This window comes from Arachis hypogaea, chromosome 20 (genome assembly GCF_003086295.3).
Source record: "Arachis hypogaea cultivar Tifrunner chromosome 20, arahy.Tifrunner.gnm2.J5K5, whole genome shotgun sequence".
NCBI lineage: Eukaryota > Viridiplantae > Streptophyta > Magnoliopsida > Fabales > Fabaceae > Arachis > Arachis hypogaea.
Genome location: NC_092055.1, coordinates 111,419,183 through 111,426,506, shown reverse-complemented (window position 1 = coordinate 111,426,506; position 7,324 = coordinate 111,419,183). Strand labels below are relative to the sequence as shown.

General features: G+C 36.7%; 1 non-coding gene across 1 annotated transcript; it reads left to right on the top strand.

Moving 5' to 3' along the window:
- Positions 1-631: 631 nt before the first annotated feature.
- Positions 632-739, top strand: LOC112788662 (small nucleolar RNA R71). Its single transcript, XR_003196019.1, has one exon. It is a non-coding gene; the product is annotated as a small nucleolar RNA R71 (small nucleolar RNA).
- Positions 740-7,324: the final 6,585 nt, after the last annotated feature.

The following is a 7,324-nucleotide window of genomic DNA, read 5'->3' as shown; positions in this document are numbered from 1 at the left end:
AAGACCTTGTTTCATTCATGAAACTTACAGTGGCCTTAGATAGATCAGAGACTAGATTTGCTAAATTAGAAGCATTTTGTTCAGAGTTCTCTGTCTGTTGCTGAGTTGATGATGGAAAAGGCTTGCTGTTGCTAAACCTGTTTCTTCCACCATTATTAAAGCCTTGTTGCGGCTTTTGATCCTTCCATGAGAAATTTGGATAATTTCTCCATGATGAGTTATAGGTGTTTCCATAAGGTTCATCTAAGTACTTCACCTCTGCTATTGCAGGGTTCTCAGGATCATAAGCTTCTTCTTCATAAGAAGCCTCTTGAGTACTGTTGGATGCAGCTTGCATTCCATGCAGACTCTGAGAGATCATATTGACTTGCTGAGTCAATATTTTATTCTGAGCCAATATGGCATTCAGAGTATCAACTTCAAGAACTCCCTTCTTCATGGGCGTCCCATTATTCACAGGATTCCTTTCAGAAGTGTACATGAACTGGTTATTAGCAACCATGTCAATGAGTTCTTGAGCTTCTGCAGGCGTTTTCTTTAGGTGAATGGATCCACCTACAGAAGTGTCCAGTGACATTTTTGATAGCTCAGATAAACCATCATAGAATATATCCAGGATGGTCCATTCTGAAAGCATATCAGAAGGACACTTTTTGGTCAACTGTTTGTATCTTTCCCAAGCTTCATAGAGGGATTCACCTTCTTTCTGTCTGAAGGTTTGAACATCAGCTCTAAGCTTGCTCAGCTTTTGAGGAGGGAAGTACTTGGCTAAGAAAGCCGTGACCAGCTTATCCCAAGAGTTCAGGCTGTCTTTGGGTTGAGAATCCAACCATAATCTAGCTCTGTCTCTTACAGCAAAAGGGAAAAGTATGAGCCTGTAGACTTCAAGATCCACTCCATTAGTCTTAACAGTATCACATATCTGCAAGAATTCAGTTAAGAACTGAAAAGGATCTTCAGATGGAAGTCCATGAAACTTGCAATTCTGCTGCATCAGAGAAACTAATTGAGGTTTCAGCTCAAAGTTGTTTGCTCCAATGGCAGGAATGGAGATGCTTCTTCCATGTAAATTGGAATTAGGTGCAGTAAAGTCACCAAGCATCTTCCTTATATTATTATTATTTTCGGCTGCCATCTCCTCTTCCTGTTCAAAAATTTCTGAAAGGTTATCTCTGGATTGTTGTATTTTAGCTTCTCTTAATTTTCTCTTCAGAGTCCTTTCAGGTTCTGGATCTGCTTCCACAAGAATGTTCTTATCCTTGCTCCTGCTCATATGACAAAGAAGAGGGCACAAAAAAAAATAATAATAATAATAGAGATCCTTTATACCACAGTATAGGGATCCCTGTGTAAGTAGAAGAAGAGGGAGATACAAAGAATGTAATATAATGGAAGAAACACAACTGTGAGGAGGCTAGATATGTGAGATGAGATGTTAGGATATGAATGAATAAATAGAATAAGATGGGAGAGGGAGAATTTTCGAAAATAATTTTTTGAAAAAGAGTTAGTGATTTTCGAAAATGGTTTTTGAAAAATGTTAGTATTTTTTTTCGAAAATTTTTTAAATCAAAAATAAAAAATAAAAATAATTAGTTAATTAAAAAGAAATTTTGAAAAAGAGGGAAGATATTTTCGAAAATTAGAGAGAGAGAGTTAGTTAGGTAGTTTTGAAAAAGTTTAAGAAACAAAAAGTTAGTTAGTTAGTTGAAACAAATTTTGAAAAGATAAGAAGTTAGGAAGTTAGAATAGATATTTTTGAAAAAGATAAGATAAGAAGATATTTTTGAAAAGATATGATAAAAATTAGTTTTTGAAAAAGATTTGATTTTTAAAATCACAATTAATGACTTGATTTACAAGAAATCACAAGATATGATTCTAGAACTTAAAGTTTGAATCTTTCTTAACAAGCAAGTAACAAACTTCAAATTTTTGAATCAAAACATTAATTGATTATGTTATTTTCGAAAATTTGGTATAAAAATAGGAAAAAGATTTTTGAAGAATATTTTTGAAATTTTCGAAAATAACTAAGAATTTTGAAAAAGATTTGATTTTTGAAAAAGATTTTGAAAAAGATAAGATTTTCAAATTGAAAATTTGATTTGACTTATGAGGAACAATTTGATTTTAAAAATTTTTTAAAAAGTCAATCGAAATTTTCGAATTTGATGAGAGAAAAAGGGAAAGATATTTTTTTTATTTTTGAATTTTTAATGAAGAGAGAGAAAAACAAGAAAAATGATGCAATGCATGAAATTTTTAGATCAAAACATGTGATGCATGCAAGAATGCTATGAATGTCAAGATGAACACTAAGAACACTATGAATGTCAAGATGAACATCATAGACACAATTTTGTAAAATTTTTAATGCAAAGAAAACATGCAAGACACCAAACTTAGAAATCTTTAATGCCTAGGCACTAAGAATTCAAGAATGCATATGAAAAACAAGAAAAGACACAACAAAAAATATCATCAAGATCAAACAAGAAGACTTACCAAGAACAACTTGAAGATCATGAAGAACACTATGAATGCATGATATTTTCGAAAAATGCTAGATGCATATGCAAGTGACACCAAACTTATGATATGACTCAAGACTCAAACAAGAAACAGAAAAATATTTTTGATTTTTATGATTTTCTAATTTTTTTTGGATTTTTTTCGAAAATTATATGAAAAAGAAAAAATAAGGATTCCAAAATTTTTAATATGAATTCCAGGAATCTTGCATTCTTAGTCTAAAGCTTCAGTCCAGGAATTAGACATGGCTCACTAGCCAGCCAAGCTTTCAAAGAAAGCTCCAGTCCAAAACACTAGACATGGCCAATGGCCAGCCAAGCTTCAGCATTTAACACGAGAGTATATTGCTCTTGATAACAAATTGCAAGCCTCAGTCCAAATAAATTTAGACATGGCTTTACAGCCAGCCAGGCTTTACATGCTTCATGAAACACTAGAATTCATTCTTAAAAATTTTGAATAAAAGAATTTTTTTTTTTGAAAACATTTTTATTATTTTCGAAAACAGATGAGAAAATTTTAGAAATATTTTTGAAAAATTTTTTTGAAAATAAAATAAAAAGAAAATTACCTAATCTGAGCAACAAGATGAACCGTCAGTTGTCCAAACTCGAACAATCCCCGGCAACGGCGCCAAAAACTTGGTGCACGAAATTGTGATGTCCAGGCTCGAACAATCCCCGGCAACGGCGCCAAAAACTTGGTGCATGAAATTGTGATGTCCAGGCTCAAACTATTCCTGGCACGTGAGCAACTTGGTACGCGTAATCGTGATTACACATTCATAATTTGTCACAATTTCGATACAACTAACCAGCAAGTGCACTGGGTCGTCCAAGTAATACCTTACGTGAGTAAGGGTCGAATCCCACGGAGATTGTTGGTATGAAGCAAGCTATGGTCACCTTGCAAATCTCAGTTAGGCAGATATAAATGGATAATGGTGTTTTTGAATTTAATATAATAAAATAGGGATAGAAATACTTATGTAATTCATTGGTAGGAATTTCAGATAAGCGAATGGAGATGCTTTCGTTCCTCTGAACCTCTGCTTTCCTACTATCTTCATCCAATCAGTCTCACTCCTTTCCATGGCTGGCTTTATGTGATACATCACCACTTTCAATGGCTACTTTCGGTCATCTCTCGGGAAAATGATCCAATGCCCTGTCACGGCACGGCTAATCGTCTGGAGGCATCACCCTTGCCAATGGCTTCATCTTATCCTCTCAGTGAATAATATGCTCACGCACCCTGTCACGGCATGGCTATTCATCTATCGGTTCTCGATCATGCTGGAATAGGATTTACTATCCTTTTGCGTCTGTCACTAACGCCCTGCAATCGCGAGTTTGGAGCTCGTCACAGTCATTCATTCATCGAATCCTACTCGAAATACCACAGACAAGGTTTAGACTTTCCGGATTCTCTTGAATGCCGCCATCATTCTAGCTTACGCCACGAAGATTCTGGTTAAGAGATCTAAGAGATATTCATTCTAGCTTATTTCATGTAGAACGGAAGTGTTTGTCAGGCACGTGTTCATAGGGGAGATGGTGATGAGCGTCACACATAATCATCACCTTCATCACGTTCTTGGGTGCGAATGGATATCTTAGAAGCGAAATAAGATGAATTGAATAGAAAACAGTAGTACTTGCATTAATCTTTGAGGAACAGCAGAGCTCCACACCTTAATCTATGGAGTGTAGAAACTCTACCGTATGAAAATACATAAGTGAAGGTCCAGGCATGGCCGAGATGGCCAGCCCCCAAAAACGTGATCAAAGGATCATAAGGTAATCCAAAGATGACTAATACAATAGTAAAAGGTCCTATTTATAATAAACTAGTCACTAGGGTTTACATGAGTAAGTAATTGATGCATAAATCCACTTCCGGGGCCCACTTGGTGTGTGCTTGGGCTGGGCTTTGAGTGTTACACGTGTAGAGGTCCTCCTTGGAGTTGAACGCCAGCTTTGGTGCCAGTTTGGGCGTTCAACTCTGGTTTTGGCTCCTTTTCTGGCGCTGGACGCCAGATTTGGGTAGAAAGCTGGCGTTGAACACCAGTTTACGTCGTCTATTCTTGGCCAAAGTATGGACTATTATATATTGCTGGAAAGCCCTGGATGTCTACTTTCCAACGCAATTGGAAGTGCGCCATTTCGAGCTCTGTAGCTCCAGAAAATCCACTTTGAGTGTAGGGAGGTCAAAATCCAACAGCATCAGCAGTCCTTTTTCAACCTCTGAATTTGATTTTTGCTCAAGTCCCTCAATTTCAGCCAGAAAATACCTGAAATCACAGAAAAACACACAAACTCATAGTAAAGTCCAGAAATGTGAATTTAACATAAAAACTAATGAAAACATCCCTAAAAGTAACTAGATCCTACTAAAAATATACTAGAAACAATGTCAAAAAGCGTATAAATTATCCGCTCATCACTCTACTACTGAGATATGGACCCTTGAGATGAATCTCTCCATCTCCCATGACTCGGAGGTGAAAGCTTTTGTCTTTCCTTTCCTCTTTCTAGAGGTTTGTCTGGCCTTAGGTGCCATAAATGGTTATGGAAAAACAAAAATCAATGCTTTTACCACACCAAACGTAAAAGGTTTTCTCGTCCTCGAGCAAAAGAAGAAAAAAAGTAATGGAAGAAGAAGAAAATTGAGGAGATGGAGGGAGAGAGTTGATGACATGTCACCATGTCATGTTTTTCTATGCTTTTTCATAAAAGAAATTTATGATTAGTGCTTAAATATTGCATTCTTTGGTGCTTAAATGGTATATTTCTTTGATCTTTTGATTTGATAAACTTTGTAGGAAATAAGAAGAAAAAGAAGCAAAAAGAGCACAAAATAAGCAAAAAAAAAGAAAAGAGGAATTTTGGGCACACTTTGAAGTTGGAGCACACTTTGGAGGCTTAGGCCACGCTTCTAAAAGCGTGACCCATGACCAAATCAAGGAAGAGAAGCGTGGCCCAAAGGAAGAAAAGCGTGGCTCAAAACAAAGAGCAAGAGAGGACAAAAAAGCTTGAGCTAAAGTTTGCCTCAAACTTTAGCTCAAACTTTTGGAGGAGCTTGACTACACCCTGGAGGGAGCAAAAGCTTGCGCCAACGTTTGCCTCAAGCTTTTTGGCAAATGTTGGCGCCACACACCTCACAGCCTGAAGGGGTATACTTCCAACAAGAATAACTTGAGCTACAGAGCTCCAAATGAGGTGATTCCAAAAGCAATGGAAAATAGGAATCAAGAGCTTTCCAAGCATATATGGCATTGCATGGTAGACACTAAAATTGAGGGAGAAAACTGCCCCGCAATGTGCATAAATGAACATGGTGGCAACCTGCAGTGAGGCCAACTGACCTCTGCACCTTCGATGGAGTATAACTCGAGCTGTGGAGCTCCAATTGATGCGCTTTCAATGGCATTTGAAAGTAGACATTCAGAGCTTTCCAACAATGTATAATAGTATGGGGTGGACAATATGTTTGAGCCTCCAGAACTGGCGTTTTCGACCATGTTTGAGGCAAACTTTACCTCAAACGCTGCACACCAAGGCCAGCGACCTTGTCCTCTTCAAATGAGCATAACTTGAGTTGTAGATATCCAATAGTGGTGATTCCAATTGGGTTAGAAAGCTGACATTCAGAGCTTTCTAACCATATATAATAGTCTATAGTGGGCATGAAATTTGCAACGTTTACAAGCAGACAAAGTAGTACCCCAACATGCATGCAAGAAGGCCCAACGTTTGGCTAAAAGTTTGACCTCAAACTTTAGCCCAAACGTTGGTAGTAGCAAATAAGGGCAGCTGGTATAAAAAGTTTGAGTAAAAGTTTGCCTCAAACTTTTACTCAAACTTTTACTCAAACTTTTATGATTCATGGCCCGGTTCACAATGGGTTTCTCTCCAACTCCAAGAGCAATCAACAGAGGCTTTTGTCAATCCAATTCCATCAAGAGCAAGGGCCCAATTGACACCACTCAAAGGCACAAGAGATAGTTAGAATAGAAATTTCATTTTAATTGTAATTTGTTTTGAATTTCATTTTCATTTTGTAAAAATGCCTATAAATAGGCATTTGTTTCATTTTATTAGGAAGGCGAGCTCCACTAGGGAGCATTAGGAATACAGAATTCTCTCTCTTTAGTTTTTCTTTTTGTTTTGAATCTTGGGTTGAGAATCGAAGAAATTCTGTTTCAATCTCACCTTGAGAATTCTCTCTGTTTTCTTCTTCTGCAATTTTAATTTCTCCTCTACTACAAGTTCCTTTGCTGCAAGTTTACAATCTAATTTACATTGAACTTGATTTTGATCTTTGATTCTCATTGCTCTCTGTTCTCACTGAATTCAATTTACTTTCAAGCAATTTAATTCTTCTGCAAGTGCTCTGCATTTTTCATTTCTGTTCATGATCTGATTTACTTTTCCTGCAAATTTAATTTTCTCTAAGCTCTGATATATTGCTCTTTTTAATTTCCAGCACCCCAGCCCCTTTACTTTTCATGCAATTTACTTTTCTTGCAATTTAAGTTTCAGCTATTTTACTTTCTTGTTCTTTAAGTTTCAATGCAATTTACTTTCTGCACTTTATAATTCCTTGTCATTTACATTATGTTGGCTTCAATTGTCACTCAAATCACTCAATGTTAGCTTGACTAAACTAATCATCCACTAAAGTTGCTTGATCCATCAATCCCTGTGGGATCGACCTCACTCCCATGAGTTTTATTACTTGATGCGACCCGGTGCACTTGCCGGTTAGTTTTGTGTCGGATCGTTTT